The sequence below is a fragment of the Ictidomys tridecemlineatus genome, chromosome 3, assembly GCF_052094955.1.
Source record: "Ictidomys tridecemlineatus isolate mIctTri1 chromosome 3, mIctTri1.hap1, whole genome shotgun sequence".
Lineage (NCBI taxonomy): Eukaryota > Metazoa > Chordata > Mammalia > Rodentia > Sciuridae > Ictidomys > Ictidomys tridecemlineatus.
The window spans coordinates 70,667,457-70,691,086 of NC_135479.1; positions in this window are offsets into that span (position 1 = coordinate 70,667,457).

Genomic DNA, 23,630 nt, shown 5'->3' on the forward strand with positions numbered 1-23,630 from the left:
TTGAAGTCCCAAATGGAGACCGTGTGAAATAACTGATATCCATGAGCACATAGGAACAGAATAATTTAAATTAGAACTTATTCCAGAAAAATATATGTACACGTACAAAACTCTAATGGTCCTTGAAGATGGCGGATAGAAACACTGCTGGAAGAGGGTGGGATTGATACTCAGGGCTTCCTTAGTGCCTGGCACTGTGCTGAGAGCTTTTTATTAATTTTATGTCCTAATCCTGACAACATCACTCCTATTAGTGTCATTTGCCACATCTTGCATTTGAAGAAATTGAAACAAGACAAGATTAAGTATTTTTCCAGGTCCTGCAGCCAGTGGGTAGCAGAACCAGGATCTGATCCTAGATCTGCCTGTATAACTTGGGGGAGGACTTGGAAGATCTTTGACTTCTTTACTCCTCTTGACCCCCTTGGACACTGTGTGTGTACTGTGCTCTTGCTTCCCTTTATGCTTCTCAAACTCCACTTACTCCTGCTAGTATACCAGCAGAGTTTGAACTCGTTTTGTAAAAGCTAATTGCTAAATTTCTTCTCAATTCTGGTAATAATATTGGTAGTTTAAACTGGGATTCTCTCCATGCAAATCAGCAAATGTTGCAAATTGGGATTGTTTTGGGGGTGCTGGGTGGATGGGTGGGAAAAATGAGAAAGACCAACTCCTCCAGGACACCGCTGCTTTGCTCCTGCAGATTGGGACCTTGAAGTTATATGTGTGATCTAGTTATATGTGTGACCATTGACTTTGCATTTCAGAAATGTGCTGTATCCAGTTCAATTCTTTCTGTGTATGTAAGTTTAATTTGCTCACATTTTATTCTCTTGAATTTTGTTTGCTTGGTGGTTTGATTTTGATTTGATATTACTATTTACCTTCCTGTTCCTTATGCTATTGGTCATTTTAATTACAATTGGGATAAATTTAGTCCAGCTTTGAGCTGCCACAACTTTCAACTTTCACCTCATTACTGGATTACCCCTCCCTGAATGAATTGCTGCCTTTACCCTCCACCTAGTCCTGTGGCCACATGGGCCTGTTTGCTCTGAGACCCCTCAGTCTCTGTTACTGCAATCTTTCATGCCTTTCTTTTAGTTTCTTTTTTTCTTTTTGGCATTCACAAGCAGTTGGGGCTCAGCTAGCTTTGACTAACAGGTGCTGACGTGTTGATCTCTTGTAAACTGTCTATTCTTCTTTGTCAGCTCCCGCATGTATCTCATGTTGTCACTGGCCGGCCTGAGATATGAGGGCCTTCACTGAAGACTATGGCATGTGACTTTCTGGAAAGTGTTTGGGGCTCCATCAATCAGCAGAGGCTTAGAGGGCCTGAGGCACTGTGCTGGCCTGGCAGTGTGGAGATGGCTGCTGGCCTGGTTGCTGGGGTGGAGCAGCATACCCTAGGCCAGTTATCCCAGAAGGTGTGTGGGGGGCTGATTTTCCAGTTTTTCTGGTCCATGCATGGATTAACCTCATCTGTCTTCCACCTTGGTTCTCTCTGTACCTAAGTAAAGGTAACTGTGAGACAGTGTTGAACGTGAGCCAACTGACTTAACCATAGACCAACCCAGGATGTTGGCAGTCTGAGCTTGCCTTTCCATGACATTTATTGAGTGTTTGCTGAATTCCAGGTACCCTGCCAAGTGCTTCAACAACATTGTCTCATTTAATTCTGACATGGTCTTACATGAGGAAGCTAAACCTCAGAGAGATTAGATAACTTTTTCATGGTCACATACCAATTAAGTGTGTGAGTCAGAATTTGAATTCAGGATTGCTTGTTTCCAATCAGCGTAATCTCCTAACATTTCTGCTATGTTTTCCTAGCCTTCCAAAGGATATCACAACTTAACCCTCAGTGAAAAACACCTATTTCTGTGCCAGACCCAAGGCTGAAAGAACAGGGATGAATGAGACACAATTCCTAACTTTGAGGAGTTCTCCATCTAATGTAAAAGGTGGGCAGTCTTGAACACAAATAATTCTAATCATGGCATTAATAGGTATTTAGGAAGTTGATGGAATCAAGGACTACGTGGTCTTCTACATTTGGGGATGGAATGAACCTGAGAGGATTCCCCAGGGAGTCTGCCTTGGGATGCTTCCTGAGGGGCGGGAGTGTGTGAGCAGGGTCTGAGGCATGCAGCACCTACCTTCTCACGCTGAGAGCAGAGACCTTGTCTTCACGGAGACAGAGACAGCAGATAGGTCATTCCTCACCTCAAGGTACTTGTGATCTAATAGAAGACAGTCAATTCTGCTGAAATGACTTAGAGACATTTCTACCCAAAGCTTAAAGCTCTGAATGCCTTATATGAAAGTATAATTGGAATGTTTCTAGGGATGGGAGTTGGGGTGGGGGGGCTCCCGCAGGATGTCAGAGGAGCATCTGTACCAAATGTGGAGATGGGATTGAAGACCCAGGAACACCTGGCCCCACACTGGCTTTGTGGCCTTGGGCTGGTTGTTGCTTTCTTTTTGAAACTCAGTTTCTCAATTGTAAAATGAAAATTTTGCTTGAGTGATCTTCTAGTGGCTTTTAACATCTAGGGTCCCCAAACACTGTGTGTTCTTTTGAGTTGAAGTCTAGCGGGAAATAGATTGGGCCATCTTCTTCTGTGAGTCAAACTGGCTGCTTCTTTGTCCAGTGTTGTTCACCTGGAGACGCAGGTTCTTAAAATGCCCAGCTCCGCAGTCAGAAGGTGCAGTGTCCACTCTGATCCTTGGTCTGAGCTGCTGTTCTGGAATGTGGCTTTGCTTTTATTCTTGTTGTCCAGCTTCATTTACCTTAGGTTCAGTGAAGTACAGTTAGAATGTAAATATATTGGTGAGAAAATAGTCACCTGGTTGTTTGGTGTTTTAGTCAGTTTGTTGTTGTTGTTGTTGTTGCTGTGACTAAAAAGTATGACCAGAAAAATTTTAAGGGAGGAAAAGTTGATTAGGGTCTCACAGTTTCAGAGGTCTTAGTTCATAAAAGGCTGGCTCCATTCCTAGGGGCTCAAGGTGAGGCAGAATGTCATGGCGGAAGAGTGTGGCAGAGGGAAACGCTCACATAATTATCAGGAGGCGGAGAGAGAAGTCTCCACTTGCCAGATACAGATATATACCCCAAAGCCACACCCCAAGTCCTACCTCCTCCAGCCACACCCCATTGCTTTAGCCCCCACTCAGTTAATCGCATCAGGGATCAATTTGCTGATTGGTTTAAGGAAATATAACCCCATCATTCTCCTCCAAACCTTGGGTTGTCTTGCATGTGAGTTTGGGGGGACATCATATCTAAACCATCACATTTGTTTTTCTTCACATCATCTTGTCTTCTCATTTTGTGAACTGCATTGAGGCTATGAGCCTAATTTGAGTCCTCTGTGAAGATACTCTGGGTTTCTGAGACCTACCATTTTTCTCTCTTGTCCCCAGACATCTATGTTCTTTACTCTCTGTTCAAACACTTACACTGGAATATTAACATTTACTTTAGGTCTTCCCTCCAACCAGTTGTGTCATCTCTGGTGAGTCACATTCTCTCTCTGACTCTCATCTGTAAAATAAAGGTGTTGGATTAGAGCAGTAGCTGGCAAACCATGGTTCTGGGGCCAAATCTGGCTCATTGACTATTTTTATCAATAAAGTTTTATCAGAACTCAGACAAACCATTTATGTGCAACATGGCAGAGTTGAGTTGTTGAGATGGACACTGTACAGCCTTCAAAGCCTGAAATACTTACTATCTGGCCCTTTACAGAAAGGTTTACCAATTCCTGAACTAGAGTGTTATCAGGTTCCTTCCAGTTTTGACTTTCCTTGGTTTCAAAAGGAGATGAATCATATGCTTTCATTTCCAAGTCTACTAGTTGCCTACATATATAAGGATTAAGATCCTTCATGACACTTAATTCTGTTTGATCATTGATATTCCAATATGTCATGACACCTGAGCTTTCCTCTGCCTGAGAGCCCTTCCTCTTTCCATGATTAATTCCAACTCATCTTTTAAGATTCTCTGACAATCTTAAGTACCTAATATTGCCTGCACTTCAATAGAATCATATCTTATTGATGATGATACTTATCTCATTATACGGAAAATAACTGTTTAGTCTTTCCTCCTTCCTTCATTCATTATAGATGATATGCCAAGCACTTTGTTCAGCTTCAGCAATTCATAGAAAACAAATTATGACCCAAGAGGCTTTCTGAGTATAGAATAGAGAATGTAAGATCTTCCTTGTATCAGATATGGCAAGCACTATCATTAAGATTTTATCCAAATCGCTTAAGAGTAGTTGTGTAACCACAAAGGATTTGCCTTTTCCTCCTTGCCTACACTGCCATTGAGCCTGGATTAGCCAGAAGTGGTCATTGAGGTGGAGACAATTCTATTCTGAATGTCGGCAAGTGGCACTCCTGCTCCACATCTCACACTTAAGAAGGCCCAACACTGGCCATTCTCCTCTCATGCCTCTTCTTTGAGATGACACCAAGGGTTGTGCCTCTCTGGAGTCTGCAGTCTACACCTGCATCTAGACCATGTTCTTTGTCCCTGACCCTATAAAATTCCCTGTTCAAATGGCCCTAAGCCTTCCTTGGTCTCTCTTCCCAGGGGTGGACTATACTTCCATTTGGTACATCCTAGGCCTTAGGGTAGCCAAGGAGAGATTATTTATGGTATCTGGAGGCTGTTTACAGAACTTGGATGGGCAGTCTGATGTGATCACAAATGCACATGTAGGTCTCCTGATTGTACAGGAAGGAACTGGGAAAGCAGAGAGAAGAGAGATGTCATTGGCTAGGGGTAAGAGGCTAGAGACCTGGGCACTGATGGATGCTTTTAAATTCAAATATGGCCTTTGATAATATTATGAAGGATTTTTTTCTTTAGAGAATTTTGGAGAACTTGGTAAAATATATTTTTACTAAACTTCCCCTAATTTTAACATATAATCATGGTACCATTATAAAAATAAATTAACATTGGTATAATGCTATTAACTAAATGACAGACTGAAAACTACAGACAAATGACTAAGCTAGAAAGATCCTCATCTTGGAGGGAATGAATGGTCCTTCCAAAGCTAGAGCTGGGGTCCTGGAGTTTGAGATTTCCAGGCATTAAGTGAGTGAGCCCTATCAGCGTATCCACCATCTAGGGAAGCCAGAGGTCTTGGGGGACTTGAAGCCCTACCTGGAAGGTGGACATTAGACCAATCCTGATGTCCCTTTCAGCTCTCTGATTCTACCATGTACAACCTGTGAAGGAGCAAACAGTGTCTTCTAGGTCTTAGATACATTTCATGAGAAGCTCCCATGGTCTAAGAATGAGGAAACTATGAGATTAGATTGTTGGAATTTAGATTCTCTCAGACAACATAGTGTTTGAAGGAGCCCTGCTGTGTGCACAGGGACACACATCCAAGGTATCCTCTTTCTGATCTTCATTCCTCTGCAGTAGCCTGAAAAATGTTGACTGGAATCGGGAGGTCCCTGTCCTCTGCTCTGAGCTCAGTGACCTGAGTTCCCTGACTCTGGGCAAATAACTGTGTCCTTTGGCCTCCTGCCTGAAATACAGAGGAGACTCCCCCTGAAATCTTCGGTATCTGCTTCGCCTCTGTCTTTTGTATTTTCCCTTCTATTTGTGATTTTATTCTAGCCAGTCTTCCCCATTCTCACGTTCCTCTGTCCTCTCTGCTCTTATTTTCTGCTTTTCTTGAATTTCCTCCTCCTCATTTATTCTCTCCATATGTTCTCATTGCTCCGCTCACCTTATTCCTCTCGTCTTCCTCCTTTTACCCTCTCCCTTCTTCTTTTTCTTCTTTCATTCTTTCTCTTCCTTATCCTTCCCCACACTTTCCTTCACTCCATTTCAGTATGACCTTTGTTCTATGCTGGGCCTTCATGGCCCACCAAATGCTTGTGGCAATTAGTTAAAATGAGAAGGAAAAAGGAGGGAATTAAATCATAGTATTGGCAGCTGGCAATTTGCTTCAATAACAGAAAAATGTCCCCAGATTCCTTGAATATTGAAACATTGATGAAGAACAAATTTTCTTTGGCAGTGCAAATTCCCCTCTGTTCAAGTTTGGCAGTGGGAATGCCTGCCTTGGTATTACTATAGGCGTTTCGACGTGTTCCCTGTTTAGCAAAGTTGAAACATATTTCAACCAACCCCAGTATTGATGTAAAACTCTTTTTATTTGTAATGTATATATATATACATTTCCACTGATTTTCTGGCTCTTGGGAGGATGAGATCTGATGATGTCTGGGCAGGAAGGCCTGGGATTTTCCACCCTCTCTCTGTGGGGAGAGTGCCGGAATTTAGATGCTCCCCATGTTTCCACTCCCTTGTTAGACTTTGCTGATTTTAATAAACATTTTCCTTTCTTGGATTTCCTCAGTGACACAGAATCAGATAGTTGTCAGTTGGGCAGGTCTTCCAGGGGGTTACCTTTTCCATCCCCTGAACACATTGACAAGGATCCAGTGAGGTGCTAGGGACAATATAAAGTAAAGAGAAGTCAGACAGATGAAGAAATACACAGCTCCAGATAGGAGCTCTGTAATTGTGTCCATGTACAGGAGGATACAGCTGTGATGGGTGATGAGTGGAAGTGATAGAAGCCAACCTGCAGGTTGGTGGGAGAAGCCATGAAGAAGGGTAGAGGCAGTGTGGAAGATGAATGCTGGAATAGTCTAGAAGGTCAATTGCTAATTTCTCCTCTTTGGAAAGACCTTGAATGCCTTATCCTCAGAGTAGATTCATCCTTTTTTTTTTTCAGTTTCCATCCTTAAGTCTTCCTACCCTCTCACACCTGGACACAGGGTCAGAGCAACAGTATTTATGGTCATAGAATACCAAACTAGGTGGGGCCTTAGAAATCACCTAGTCTGGGGTTTTAACCTGAAGTTTCTGAGAGTTCTGAATGTGGTTTGAATTGAAAAACAAAATTGCATAAGTGCCTGATTTTCCCAGGGTGAGAAGGGACACTGACCAAAAGCCTTCAGACCATTGCTTTAGTTCATTACCCCAATGAATAACCAGGAGAATGGAGGACCTTTACAAGGTGATGTGGCTTAACTGAGATAAGAGAGAGCTCACAAGTAGAATTTTAAACATGTGCTACTTAATTAGATTAATTGGAGTATCAATAATGATTAATAATAATAATTGGAGTATTTATCTTAGAAAAAAACACATGACAAACTATCCTTACATAGTCAACATAAACATTAAGACATTTATTTTAGTTGATCTCAAGTCATTATTTGAAAAATATGCTGGTTAGAATGACCAAGACAGAGGTAGTTCTAACTTATGGGTCCCTGCAGGAGGAGGCTGGAGCTGGGATGCTGGGGAGAGGAGAAGCCTGCTCATGGGAAGGAAAAGGTAGAGAGAGGTCAGGATAAGTGGGGTATGTCTGATAGACAGGGAAGACTAGGAAAGACCTAGGCAGGAGAAAAGAGTGGAGTTCCAGGGAAGGACTGGCTTGATGAGAATCGAGATGGGTTTTAACAACAAGGTCATGAATAGTTGAGCCCAAGGCCACAGGAAAATGCCTCATCTCTAAAACCCAGACCCAGAAGCTCATCATAAACTCCTGAGCACCTTTTAGAACATGTGGATTTCAAGACCCCAACCCTGGAGCTTCTGACCGTATAGATCTGGAGTGAGTCTCAGGAAACTCTGGTTCATAAATCTTCCTCAGGTCATTCATCCAGATTTGGAAGCCAACGCCCCAGAGTAGAGGAAGGCAAAGAGTTGCTGAGCTGAGGGGTTGTTAGAGCACCCATTGTTTTGTTAAACAACCGAGCAGATTTGGGACTGTGGTCTGTGATGGGAAAGGTGCAAGACACAGAGATTTCTGTTCTTAAGGAGATTGCTGAGTGGTTCAGAATAGGCAGGGAGTTCAAGAATTGACTTAGCAATCCATGAGGACCTAGAAAGTGGCAAATGAGTGATTAGTGACTGGGTAGGGCAAGGCAGATGCGAACCCTGTCTCAAAGGATGAGAATGATTTCCATGGGGAGGGAGATTCAGATACAGTCTCCAGGTCCAGAAATGCAGGGAGACAAAGGAGGAGGTCGTGGTGTGAAATATCCAGAGTTTGAATAAGTTTGTGTTTAGTTTTGGGATCAGGAGGTGCTGTAGTCTTGCTGCAGCAAAATAACTGGGGGGTGACGAGCAACTTATGGACATTGATACAGCAGGAGTAGGAGCCATTTATTGTAGAACAGGAGGGGTATATATACATTACACACAGCTTATCTTAATTAACATAAACTAGATACAGCAGTCAACCAATAAGGAATCTCCACACTTAATGGCTCGCTGGTGTTACTTCACAAACCACTCCCTCTGCAAAATGCCAGGCGCCATCTTGACTTGTTTACAGACTCTAACAAGGAGGGATAGACATAGCCATCATAGACATAGCTATAGGAATCTTTTGAGAAATTTAGTGATATATTACTGGGCACTGTCCCTCTTCTCCTTGTCTCAAGGATGCGCCATTATCCTTTTCAAAGAGTCACCTCCTTGATACCAAGGCAGGTGATTGTAACTCCCCAGAGGTCTGTGACTCATCCAGAAGGAACCTTGGGTGGGAGAGTTTCAGAGCTCCTGAGAACATTGCTGATGTCCAGGTTGTAGTCTTTCTCCACCTGGGGGTGTGGCACGTCTATCCTGCTGTCCTTTCAAGTCTTTCCTCTTCTCTGCATAATAAATCCAGTTGGATAATTTTGCTCCTCAAGAACAGTCTTATAAACATAATTTGCCTAATGTTGAGTACTTACTTTATATATATATATATATATATATATATATATAAAGTAAGTATATATACACACACACATATATATATATATATATATATACACACACACACACACACACCATATATATATATAGAGAAAAAAGGCTTAAGTTGTATTATTTTATTTAATCCTTTTAAATGTTTTTATTAGTGCATTATAGTTATACATAATATTGGCTTTCATTTTGACATAATCACCAAGCAGGGAATATAATTTTTTCCATTTCAGTTCCTATTACCCTTTTCCTCTTCTCCTCCCTCCTCCATTCCTTTTCCTCTACTTGTCTTCCTTCTATTTATTAATAGTTTTTAAAATTAATACTTTATAGATATTCATAAAGGTGAAACTCACTGTGGTATATTCACATATGTGCATAGCATAATTTGGTCGATTTCATTCCACAATTCCTCCTGTTTCTCCTCCCTCCTTCTCCCACATCAATCCCCTTTCTCTGCTCCACTGATCCCCCTTGCTTTTTTGGTACCAGAAATTCAACCTAGGGCACTCAACCACTGAGTCATATCCCTGGCACTTTTACATTTTATTTTGGGATAGAGTCTTGATATGGCCTCGATAAGTTCCTGAGGCTGACTTTGAACTCACAATCTTCCTATCTCTGCCTCCCGAGCCTCTGGGATTGTAGGTGTGTGCTGCCTTGCTTGGTCCACTGGTTTGCATTTTATTTTCATGAGATCCTCCTGCCTTTATTCCTCCTTATTTTGTCTAGCTTCCGCATATGAGAGAAAATATTCCATCCTTAACTTTCTGAATCTGGCTTATTTTACTCAGCATGATGTTCTCCATGTTCTATCCATTTATCTGCAAATACCATAATCTCATTTTTCTTATGGTTTAGTAAAACTTTATTATGTATATATATACTTTTTATTTTTCACCTGGGCTGATTCCATAACTTGGCTGGTGTGAATTATACTGGTATAAACTTTGATGTGCCTGTATTGCTATAGGTACTGATTTTAGTTCTTGTGGATAAATACTAAGAAGTATGATAGTTGGATCATATGGTGGTTCCATTCCTATTTTTTTTTTTGTTTTGTTTTAGGAGTCCTCATACTGCTTTCCAGAGTGATTGTGTTAATTTGCAGTCTCATCAACAATGTATGAGTGTACCCCACATCTTCATCAGCATTTATTATTATTTATATTCTTGATGATTTCCACTCTGACAGGAGGGAGAGGAAATCTCAATGTAGTTTTTAATTTGCATATCTCTGATTGCTAGGGATGTTGAACGTTTTTTTTTTTTTTCATTTATTTGTTGGCCATTTGTAATTCTTCTTTTGAGAAATATCTGTGTAGTTCTTTTACCTATTTGCCAATTACTTTTTTTGGTGTAAAGTTTTTTGAGTTCTTTATATATTGTGAATATTAATCCCCTTTTGGAGGAGCAGCTGACAAAGATCTCCTATTCTGTAGACTCTCTCTTCATACTCTTAATTGCTTCTTCTGTGCAGAAGCTTTTTATTTATTTATTTTGGTACTGGGTATTGAACCCACTGATTAACTACTGAGCTATATCTTCAGCCCTTTTTAAAAATATTTTTGTTTTTAGTTGTAGATGGACACAATACCTTTATTTTATTTATTTATTTTTATAAAATAAAAAAATTTAAAAAGGGGGTCTATGTTGGAGAGGGACAGAGCCACCAGGGTGTATCTCAGAGGAAGTGGGAATGGAGCTGGGTTTGGAAGGACTTGGAAGTGGAAGAAAGACAGAAAGGCTTTTCAAGGCAGGGAAGGGCTTGAACAAAGTGGGAGGTAGTAACAATATGGTTCTGCAGAGACCTAGGAATGGGAACCAGACTGGCTCTTCTCTGAGCAGTGGTGAAACCCACTGGTGAGAAATACTCGGCATGAGGACCTTTCAAAGATTCAGTTCTTGCATCTGATTTAGATTCTCCATTTCTCTCGTCACCAGCTAAGTCCAGACTCCATTTCTAATTATTTTTATTATTATTAAATTTTATGAGATTCATATGTCTATTTTAACTCACAAATAATTATGTACATTTATGGGTACAATCACCTTACCAACTTAACATTGTGTGTGTGGGTGGGTGGGTGTGTGTGTAAAGAACATTAAAAGTCTGTCTCTTTTGAGGAAACTCCATACGGATTTCCAAAGTGGTTGTACTTTGGCATTTGCAATGCCACCAACAGTGTGAAAGTGTTCCTTTTTTCTCCACATTCTCTCCAGCATTTATTATTTTTTGTATTCTTGATGACTGTCATTATAATTGGAGTGAGATAAAATTTCAGTATAGTTTGATTTGAAAACTGTCACATCACCCATCACACCACCCATCTATACCAATGAGGGGTGTTTACCCAGAAAAATTAAAGTCATCATACTACAGTGATATATGTATACCCATGTTTATAGAAGCACAATTCACAATAGCCAAATTACGAAACCAGGCTAGTTACCTATCAACAGATGAATGGATAAAGAAAATGTGGTATTATATACATGTGGTGCATGTGCACGCGTGTGCTTGTGTGCACACGCACACGCACACACAAAATAGTTTTATTCAGTCATAATGCAGAGTGAAATTATGTAATTTGCAGGAAAATGGATGGAACTTGAGATCATTTTGTTAAGTAAAATAAGCCAAAGTCAGAAGTTCAAGGGTCTTGTATTTTCTCTCCTATGTGGATGCTAAAGAGGAAAAAGAAAAAGAAAGGTGGGAGGTTATTGCATGAAAGCAAAGGGAGATAGTAGAATGGAGGAAGGGGATGGGGTTGGGGGGAAGGGACGAAAGCATGGGGAGGGAGAGTGACTACATTATTTTGTTATATTGTGTGCATGTATGAATATGTAATGGCAAATCCCACCAATAGATATAACTATAATGCACCACCAATAAAAAAAATCTATCACTTTAACATTTTTTGAAATGTACAATATATCATCATTAGTTCCTATGGTCTGGATGTGGTTTGTTCCCCTAGGGCTCATGTGTTGGAGGTTTGGTCCCCAGTGAGGTCATGTTAACAGGTGGGGGGACCTTTAAGAAGTGTGGTCTGTTGAAAGGTTGATACTGGCCCTTCCCCTCTCTGGCTCTGGCTTACCTGGTGATTTCTCCCCCACTCCTGCCACTGTGATGCCATCTACCTTGAGGTGCTGCATGGAGGAGGGGAGACTGAGGACATGCTGTTTGTATCTCCAAAACACTGAGCTAAATAAACCTCTTTTTCTTATGATTACCCAGCCCAGGAATTTCATTATAGTAACAGTGACAAGAATGACCCAGTATGTTAGTATCATGCAATAGGTCACCAAGTTTGTCCTCCTGTCTCACTGAAGCTTTGTACTCTTGGTCAACATTTTTTCTTTTCAAGGTCCATTCCCCAGGTAACCACCTTTCTACTGTTTCCATGAGATTGGTTTTTTATTCTTCAGATTTAGATGAGCGAAATGGCGCAATACTGTCGATCTGTGCTTGCCTCATTTTGCCTGGCTCAATGTCCTCCACGTCCATCCTCGCCCTCCAAACCTTCTCTGCGGGTCTTCTTGCCTCCGTCTCTTACACTCTCACCTAAGATTCATATGAACTCTCTTTTCAGACATTGAGATAAGCAAGAGATGAGCCACATTAACATGGTCCCAATTTAAAAAATTCTGTTCCCTTGTTGCTGTTGACTCAGTTGCTGTGTCTCAGTCTTTTTGCTTGGGATATATAGTAATAATACTATTAATAGTGAATAGTTAATTCAAGTTTATATTAATAGTGGATAATTATTAATAATAAATAACAGCTGACACTACATAGTGCTAACTAGATAAGCAAAGTGTATAGATGGTAGGGTTTAAACAGGATAGCCCTCCATTGAGGTAGGTACTGTTACCAATCCCATTCTATAGATGAGAAATTTGAGTAACATAAAGGAAAATTAAATTGCCCAAAGCTGTATAGATAGAAGATGTCTGTGGAAGGACTAGCACAGGCAGTCTGACCACAGATTCTGCTGTATTTACTCTACTGCTTCATCATAGAAAATACAGGGCCATGATCTTTAAGGAGATAGAATAGAAAGAGAAGGAAAGTTTTTATTGACACCAAGTATTTGCCACCCTTTGTGCTAAGGCACTGTACATATGTCATCTCAATTAATGCTTACCTCACTCTGAGAGACATTATTACCCTCATTTTGCAACTAAGGGAACAGATGCTAAATGAAGTAGCTGGTTTTGGGTACGCAGTTTCTACATTAGGTTCAGATTTAAAACAAAGTCTGTTTTTCCCCAGAGTCCGAGGATTTCCACTTCAAGTGTGAACTTGTTCCCAAACAGCTGGAACAAGAAGGGTGAGAATGGACCCTATGTGAGCAGAGAGAGCACAGGGAACTTTCCTAACCATTAAAATCACAGCATTTCAGTCCATATGACCCAGCTGGGCACAGCTGGAAGATAGCAATTAGGCAACATCTGCAGCCAAGGTGCTGATGATTCATGCATTTGAGGACAAAGGATCTGGACTCAGCTTATGTGTTTATGTGCAAATAATATGAGAGAGTGTGAACGTCTAGTGCGTTCGGGTCCCTGGGTAAGGGTCACAAAAAACCGGGACACAGGGGATGCAGAGCAAAGGCAGCAAATGCAACTGCATGCTGACATTTATTTCTCAGCTCCTTTTATACACTTCTTGACATAAGGCAAACAATTCTTTAATTACACTTTGCCCACATTGCCTTAATAACATGCTTCAGCAAATACACAAAGCTAAACTCTGATCATTCCTAATTATTTGCACAGTAAAGCTAAGAGTTATTTTATAGAGTTTTATAGAGTTTATCTAGTCCCCTAAAGCTGCATGTGTTTCTTTACTATGTACTGTTCCCAGGCTAAGTATGCCAAGAGCCTCTCCCTTTTGGCCCAGGTGTACAAAGCTTGTGACTTAAGATAAGGGGAAGAGAACATTTTCTCCTCCTAGCTTGGCTTGCCTTCAGCTGACCTTTGTCTTAGCCACTGCCTTAGCACAACCTTGGGCTTTAGGGGGCTTCAACAAGCATACTGAACCTCAACAAGAGAGTAGTAGACATGCTATTCACTAGCTACTGACTGTACTCAAAAGCCTCTGACCCTTGATGAAGTATGGCCAATGGCTCTATTTTCACAGTGACCTCTTAGCCTAAGCCATCATTCAGATGGTAAATGCTACCTGCAGGGTCACCTTTGTATGTCCCAAAGAGGCAGGAACTCAATTTCTGTGGTTTTTGGAAAATCATATTTTCCTGTTGCCTAATCTGCCTCCCCATGGGATAGGAGAAGACATAGGGAAAGCAGAGGTACAGAGATGCCTCCTGAAGAGACCCACAGCTCCCAAAGTTCTAGAGCCAAGATGGTTGGACTTCACTCCCAGTTTCCCACTGGTGCAGTGGGTCTGGGCAGGATCCATGAACTTGTATTTTTAACAAGTTCCTATGTGGTGTTGCTACTGCTGTTTTGAGGTTCACACTTTGAGAACCACTATTCTAGAGTCATCTTCAGTAGCTATCTGGGACAGAAGCTTTATTTTCTCTTTTTTCTTAATCATGGTGTGATCTCTGTGGGGTGCCCTCTCCCTTTTTTTTTTATTTCTATACTGCACTGAACATGCCAAGTGGCACCAGGTGGAGGCCTGGCAGGAAACCACATTCATTCCAGGTGGTTCAAGCAAAAGACTGGTGAGGCTGCTTACAGGTGGATGGGCAGGACATTAAAGAACAGCCAGAGGCTGTTACTGCTGCTGGGGGTGCAGAGGCAAGGTGAGGAAACAGTATTTCCTGAGCTTTGGAGGAGCAGGACTTGTGGAGGATGTGCTCCTTGTGTCATGGCACATGGCTGTTGCTAGAAATGCATCCCAACCAGAGGGAGCTCCCCATTTTGCACTCTCCATCACCTCCTGGAGTGTCCTATTGGTGGAGTCCAACTGGGTTCCAGAGGACAATGGGGGAAGTAGTTGCCCCAAGTCAGCCTCCCAGGGCCCAGAGCAGAGCAGAGAACTGGGGTTGGGGAGCAAATGGAGAATAACCAGTGTCAGCAAGACTGTTCTTTCTTCCTTGCTCTGCCCTTGACATAAACCTTTACTTCCTGCAGAAGCTTTGTAGGGGCCAGCCATTTCAAGAGAGAAGACAGACTTCATACTGCCTATAATGATGCTCTGTCTCCATATAGTAAGTTAGGTTCTTGACCTTGCCTCGGAGGGGTGTTGAGACATGGGAACTTCCAGAGAGGCTGTTGGGAGTGCCCTGCCGCTCCCCAAGCCCTTGTGTTCCTGGAGAATGCTCACCCCTATCTCAAATAGGAAGGTATAATTCTGCTGGCCTTCTCTGCCTTCCAGATGGTCAAGCTGGATTAGAAAAAAGCACATTTTCTGCCGCAGCTGTGACAGGACTCCAAAAGAACTCCCAGTGGTTGAGGGTACGCGTGGGATGGTTGGAGGAGGGGACAGAGTGTTTAAAGCGATTTACAGACCCTAAGGAACACATAGTGCTTGGCATTGGCTCAGAGGGGCCTCCCTTCCCATCTATAACAGTGAAAATGAAATCTCTTAATCCTTAGGAAAGAAAGCTAAGAGAGAAGAGGGGGAAAGCAGGAGGAAGAGGAGAACTGTCCTGCAGCTGCCAGGCAAAGGGCTGTGTTGCTGCTGGTCACACTGCTGGGAGTTTGGGGTCTTTCTTTACCTTTCTGATACTGTTGGGATATTTTTCTGAGATACACAGTGAGATCTTGTATCAGATACCCGTTTCCATGGTAAGATAAAATTCAAGCATGTTTAGGGCAACTGTGGGTTGATCAGCTATTTTATAATCTGAATTTGAAGCCAGTGGGTGGCAGGCAACTAAGCTAATGTGCACTGGAGGAGTGGCCTAGGCCCTCGACAAGTGGCTTAAAATGTCCCCTTCTCATATAAGCTTCTCATTCCTTTCTTCTTGAGAGTAAAGATGAACAAAGCTAGAGTCTGTCAAGGGATTCCTGAGTCTTGAGAAGGGTGTACCTCTGAATTCAGATCACAAAGCTCTGGCTAGAGCTAGAGTAATAGATTCTCTGCAGTTAGATGGATTCCTTCTCTCAGGTATTCATTTTCCACAAATGGTTTAGAAACCTCTGCCTTATGTATCTCATGCCATGGGCCCTAACTCCTCATCTACCTTGGAACTCATTTTCCTGCCATTTTGAACCCTTTGCCCAAGTCCACAGTCTTCTTTCTGCCCCCTTTGATGCAGGCAACACAAATAGCAGAAGAGGGTGCAAGCTTAGGCAGTGCATTCATGGTGTTGGAAGTCTGGAAGGGCACAGAGAAGCTATGGCAGTGCAACGGGAGGAGGCCTGGCCACAATCATGATAAACAGGGACTTCTTTCCTAAAAAGAGGTTGCCTCAGTCCGGCTGCAGCAAAATAACCGGGGGATGACGAGCAACTAGTGTAGATTGATACAGCAGGAGTGGGAGCCATTTATTGTAGGACAAAAGAGGTATTTATACATTCCACACAGCTTATCTTAATTAACATAAACTAGTTACAGCAGTCAACCAATAAGAAATCTCCACACTTAATGGCTCCCTGGAGTTACTTCACAAACCACTCCCTCTAGCAAAATGCCAGGTGCCATCCAGACCTGTTTACAGACTAACATTTCCCCCTTTTGTTTAATTTAAATAATGACCATAGTGGTTTTTACACAAACACCATAAATAATCTGCTACGAGCAGAAGGGGAGGATACAAAATGCCACAATACCAAGCCAATTGATGGCTCCATGCAAGAAGCCCTTGGAAAAATTATACCAGCAATGACACCATTAGCAAGGATACCGAGTTATAATTTGTTGTAGATTAGTTTGTTCTCTCAGTCCAGGTAAAGCAGTGTCTCAATAGATTAACTCACAGTCCAGGTAAATCACAGTCCAGGTAAGTTCACAGTCCAGGTAAGTTCTGCAGGCATCTAGGTTGATCCGAAGTCTCGTCCGGTTCTTAGCCGAAGTTTCATCCGGTTTTCAGCAACACTGAAAATTCTTTCATCCTCGTTCTCACGGGCACTGGGATGAAGGCAGGAACTCCGGATGGCTAAAGAAAATCCTGTAGTATTCCACTAAGAAAACAACCTTCTGAACAATTTAGTACATTATCTCAAGGCTTTTTTACATTTGAAATAAGCCTTAATAGTGTTCATTCCTCATTAGCTTCCAGGTGTGGGAGAACCATTGTAGTTTGTGGCCTTGGATATGATCAAACTTCAGGGACGCAGGCCTTCTTCCACCTGCAGCGTCCTGGGCAGCCCCAGATGACCCGGGGGAGAGTCTGGAACTCAAACTGCTTCTGGACACAGGGAGCAAGAGCCTGTGAGACTGTACCTCTGGGTCAGGTCTGGATTTGGGCTCTCATAGTGGCGTCCTGCTCCCCAGATGGGGCGCGGGGAAGAGCCGGCTGCCGCTGCTTGGAAATTCCTTGCTGCGCCGTGATCGGCTCCTGCACGTGGCAGTCGCATCAATTTACGCACCCTCCGGTAATGAAAAGTATTTAGTAATAGCCTTTTGCTGCAACTTTTTTCCTGATAATCCTTCCTTCTCTGAAATTTCTTCTTTCTGACTAGAGTTCTCGGGCTTCCATCAACACATGCCCTAACAATTCTTGGTTCCACTGGGGTGCCTTCTTCCCTTAGTAATTTACTTTTCACCCCTTCCATATTTTCATCACAAAGACAATACAATACACCAAGACAAAACAAGACACAAACATACTGCATAAATCTTCTCCATTTTCTCAAAATGGCCATTTTTCCTCTCGCCCTATCTGTTTAGAGATGAGCAGATTTGCTCCCATCCTGTCTATGGATGGGCAGCTTTTTTATTTTTCATCACTTAACCCCAAATGTCCCATGGCTCCCAGGAAAGGGCCACCATCTGCCGCAGCCGGGCTGCAGCAAAATAACCGGGGGGTGATGAGCAACTTGTGTACATTGATACAGCAGGTGTGGGAGCCGTTTATTGTAGGACAGGAGGGGTATTTATACATTCCACACAGCTTATCTTAATTAACATAAACTAGATACAGCAGTCAACCAATAAGAAATCTCCACACTTAATGGCTCCCTGGAGTTACTTCACAAACCACTCCCTCTAGCAAAATGCCAGGTGCCATCCAGACTTGTTTACAGATTCTAACAATAGGTGAGTGCCTGGTTGTCATGGTTTCCTGTGACAGCCACTGCTGTTGCCCCTCAGCACCTTAGAGCTGATCTGGAGCCCTTGGGATTGAATTTGCATTTTGCTGATTTGGGGGAGACTTTTCCTTTCTGGGTTACTAATTCCCAGGGCTGAAATGAGGTGTGGCTGAAATGGACTGTGAGATCCTGCCCTACCTTGGTGGTCTTTGAGATTGTGACCTGTTTGTTGTCTCCATAGTGTCTCACATAGTCACACACCTCTCCAAGATTCACTGACATGCATTAAAGAGGAAAACAGGTTTGGGAATCTGTCTCATTTGAGGAATGCATCTCTCTGACACCACTGTGGTGATTATGGTGACTTCTATTGTGCCATGACCACTACACACTGTGATTTCTAGAGAAGATCTACCATCAGATGAGTTGGGGCTCCTACCTCATCCTTAAGCCTTATAGGCTATGGCCATTCAGCCATCTTATCTTCTGGCGTCTTCTTCATAGTCTTATGCATAATAATATAACCCCAGAGCTAGGGGTTATCTTGACCCTTCCCAGTTGTCTATATGAAGCAATTTTCTTCAAGTGAGGTCTTCAGATTAATGAAGACCTATAGCAGACCTATAGGTACATAAGAGTGGGTCGGGGTTGGTAGAGCGTACTCAGTGCCATGGAGGCCCTATGTTAGTTGTCTGACAGATCTGGGGCTTATTCTGACAACCATCATTACCAATTCTGTGGCCCAGGGCAACTCATTTAACTTTCTCATTTGGTTTCCTCTTTGAAGAAGTGTTTATCATCCTTTGGTGATAAAATTACATTTGCCTTTGAGCATGGCTGGAAGGATGAACTTCTCTCTCATTTAGTTTGATTTAGACCTTCAGTTCATGAGTTTCTTTTCTTCTCCTAAACTTCTGGTAGTAAAGTGGAAGGAGAGAGAGCATTTCTGAAGACAAGAAGGCCAACAGATGATGTGGAAGTTACCTTGACATACAGGAAGGGTGACCCACAGGTATACAGATTATGCCCTGAAAAAAATTGAGGCCATTGAAGGAAGAAAATAATCCTACATAACCGCATGGTGAACTAAACACAGGGATGGTCATGGAAGGGATTAGCTTCCCTGTGGACATGTCTGACAGTCCATAGATTGTCAGTGATGGTATCTAGAAGTTCCTACTTGCCTTTTCTCCTTTTCTTCTACCCATTTATGGGTTTTCTCCCTGACTCTCCCACCTCTCTTAGCTGTTGTGAGTCAGAGGAGCCCCACAGCCCTCTGCAGAAGGAGAGGACTACTGTGTAGTCCAGGCTTCTCAGTCAAGAGCCCTGATCCCACACACAGCCCCTTTCCTTGATGATATTGGTGGACTCTCAGTCGTACCTCAAACAGTTAGTGTGTTAAAGCAATCTCTTCTCAAGTAGGTAAGGAGTGAGAGTGAAGGGACCATGGATCATTATGTCACATTAAAGTATGCTCCAATCGTCATGAGGGACCTTGAGGGATTTAGGATAGATCTGAAAAAGATCAATCTATTTATTTACTTTATTAGAGCAAGTGTTATAATTTCATTCTTCCTAATGGCTGAGTAAAACTCCCTTGTGTGTGTGTGTGTGTGTGTATGTATGTTTAATATATATATATATATATATATATATAATATCACATTTTCTTAATTCTCTTGTATATTGACCTGCATCTGGGCTGATTCCATAGTTTGGCTATTGTGAATTGTGCTGCTATAAACATGAAAGTGGCTGTATCACTATAGTATTCTGATTTTAGTTCTTTAGGATAAACACTGAGGAGTGAGGTAGTTTTGTTCTATGGTGGCTCCAGTCCTACTTTTTTCTCTCTTTTTTGAGGAATTTCCATATTGCTTTCCAGAGTGGTTGTATTAATTTTCAGTCCCACCAACAATGTATAAGTGAACCCTTCCCCTCCATCCTCACCAGTATTTATTACTATATTTATTCTTGGTAATTGCCCTTCTGACTAAAGTGAGATAAAATCTAAGTGTAGCTTTGCATTTTCCTGATTGCTAGAGATGGTGAGCACTTTTTCATATATTTGTTGTCTAATATTTGTGTTTCTGAAGATCATTCTAACAGTAAGAGTTAAAGCCCTGGATCAGATTAGTAAATTTCACACCTCCTCCAACTCAGTGTAATAGAAAAAGAGACCCTGTTTTTTTTTAGGGGAGGTCTCTCCAGGATCACAAGAGACAGAAGCCCTCTTGGCATTTTTTTCCCTGTAAGATCCCTTGAATCAGTAAAGATATGTCTGGGTCTGATGGGCACCCAGTTAGGGGCTGCTTTAGCATCTCGATGGCCATTTACTCCTTCTGCCTCATCCTCATGCCTTCCAAGCCTCCATGTCCCCAATCCTCTCCACACATGGGCCCAGATCCAGATTCACAGTGTGGTTCTCCCTTGCCCATGTTCTACAGAAACCTGCCTTTGTTCTGTTGCCCACTCCCAGCTTTCACTGAGAACAAAGCGAAAGTCCAGCTACAAACTGTCCTCTTGCAAAGTAATTAAGCTCACGGCATGGGGGCCAGTGCTGCTCAGGGTTGGCCCGCGTGGGAGGATTGAAGTCCACAATAGGTCTGCCAGGAATGACCTGCTGGTTCTCACGTCCTTTTATCCCCTAGTGGAGGTAGTGTTCCCACACGTGGTTGTCCTGGTGGTGACGTTCTAGGCACAAGGGACTCATGACGTGTCCTGGGTCATGCTGGCACAGTTCACAGAGCCACCACTTCCTAGCTCCATTGGTCACTGGGATGCTGCAGACTGACCCACACGTGGCCATGGAGGGTACTTGCTGAGGGCCATTACCAAGTAGGAATGACGCATCGAAATTTCCTTGCCAAGCGTACCCCATGCTGCTTAGAGGACGTTCGATGGGACATTGCATGCATGCTTTAATAAGATGACCTTGCTCAAGGACCAAGGCGGATCCGGGTTTAGAGCTGATAAGTTTTGATGAAGTAACCGGCTCCTTGAGTTAAGGCGTTGCCAGTTTAAGATAATGGGTTTTAGGGAAGTTGGAGATTGAAGATTATTGCTGGGATTAGGGTGTTCCTGTTGCTTGTTCCCATTGAGTTCTCTTGAGATTAAAATGGGATTTGGAGAGAGCCTCGTGGAGTAGGTGAATTGTGCGGGAGACGGCAGAACGTGTTTGCCCCTGGACCTGTGTGGAGGCGGTGTGAGAGCGGGAATAAAGAATTGCTGTTTGAACCTACAAAGCTGTGAGTGCCTCGTGATTCTGGTGCCAAGCCGAGACATTGGCCTTGGCAGGTACTTACGGAAGAGCTTTGTTCACTCAGACCCTACAAATCAGCTCATGAAAGAAAAGGCCAGGTGCCAAGGGCATGCATATGGGGAGGAGGCAAAGAAAGGGTTTGTTTCCCCTTTGCAGAGTGACAGGGGCCAAAATTTCTCTTTCTTTACTAAAAGAAGAGACAGCAGGGGATAAAAAGAAAGAAAGAAAGAGAGAGAGGGAGAGAGAGAGAGAGAGAGAGAGAGAGAGAGAGAGAGAGAGAGAGAGAGAAAAGAAAAGAAAAGAAAAGAAAAGAAAGAGAATTTAAGTCAGAACAGAATGTTTCAGCATCAGTATCAAAAATAGAAAGATGGGCTGGATTTCTTTTCTGTGGCTACTTTTCAGAATGGACTGGGATAGATGTCTGAGAATCTTAGCTAGATACAAAATAATTAACTCCCTAAAATACTGGTTAGAAGTAAAAGATCTGTAATGGTCCAGGAGGACTGTGGCACTTTCTAGAAGGTCTGTTATGAATTAGGACTATTTTTGTGATGTCTATACCAGAGGGTGCAACTGGAGCCCATAGAGAGGTTAGTAGAAAGAAGGTTTAGGCTGACCAGAAGGAAGACACTTTTTTGTTTATTTGTTTTGTGGTGGTGCTTGGGATTGAACCCAGGGCTTTGTGCATGCAAAGCAAGCACTCTACCAACTGAGGTATATCCCCAGCCCCAGGAAGACACTTTAATGAAAGCTCTCTCATGGTGGAAAGGACTGCTTCATCAAGACAAGAGACATGTATATAGGGAGCATTTAAACCAAAGGTTCAAATCTGGAATCCTCTGGACTTTTTTTTTCTTGCATTAAAGGATGGAACTGAGGCTTTTTCAAGCTACTTTACAATGCCAAGATGCCATGTTTCTTATTCATTTATTTGTCTCTAAAAGTTCGTGTACTTGTAGAGCTACAATTCCTTTTAGTGGGAAGGTTGTTTCCTTTGGCTTGTTTGTAAGTTAATTTATTTACTTCTCCTTTAACAAAAACTCCCCTTTCTTAGTTGCGAATTCTTCAGATATGGAGAAGATAGACAAGGAAACAGATAAATTGCAACTCAGTTTGGCGAGGATGAACTGGACATGCCAAGAGTTGTGGAAGCCCAGAAGGCAGAATAAGTCAACTCTCCCTGGGGCTCTGGGGGAAGGCTTCTCAGAAGAAGTAACGTTTTAGCTGGCATTTGTCTTGCAATCTTATTCCAATCCAATCCAGTCCATAGAGTGACTTACTGAATGTCGACTGTAAGGCAGATAATGGATGCAAACATGAATTCTCAAAAAATCGCGACAGGTGGCTGGGATTGTGGCTCAGTGGTAGAGCACTTACCTTGAATGTGTGAGGCACTGGGTTCCATTCTCAGCACCACGTATAAATTTAAAATAAAGGTCCATCAACAACTAAAATAGGTGAAATTTTAAAAATAAAAAATAAAGATCGTGACAGATGCAAATTCATATTTGTGCACTCAGAGTTGTGTTCTTTTGTTGGGGAATGCACAAATGAACAAAACCTGCTGTTTAAGGAGTTCCAGTTTCACAGCAACCTCTCTTTCCAGAGGTGTAGATCTAGATCAGAGAGAGAGGACAAACAGGGTGGACATTTAGAAGCAGAAGATCAAAGAATGGTAGGAAATTTTGTTTCTGCGGCTGCCTGCTCTTGTTCAGATTGGAGGTGATGTCCTAATGTTACTGCCCAAATGATGCTATTGTGGACTCAGGGAAACAACACACTGCTGGGTCCTGATCTCTCCAGTTTGTGCTTTTGGTCAAATCTGCTAATGACATAGGAGGCAAAGACAATTTTTCTGGTATTTTGCTTCCTGTCCTGGTATGGTAAAAGGTAGGGAAAGCAAGTGTGCTGAATGGAGGAAGAAAGAGTCATCTCTGACTCCTCCTCCATTAATTGGTACCATTGAGATGGCTAAGGGTCCTTAGGCAGCTCAGGAGCCTGTTAGGTATCCATCAGGGCCCAGCCATTTAGTAATCCAAGTGGTTTCTAACAGAACTAATTTAACTTTAAGAAGGTTAACTAGGGACTGAGTGTGAAAAGGGATCACTAAGACAGCCCAGAGTCACAACTTCAGAAAGTCGTCCCTCCCCTAAGGCTGGGTGGACAAAGGAGAGGTTGGAATTATTAAGACTTAAAAACTGAAGAGGAGGGCCTGAAATTGGGACCTCAGTGGAAGGTGTGCTAGTCAGATGGTTCTGATGTCCCAGATGGAGATAATGAGACTGGTTTATGGGTGGAGGGGAAAAAATGGCTGCTAAAAAAGAAAGAAGTGCTTTGTGGGGTAAAAACAAAGAGTCATCTGGTTCCCCTGTCAGAAAC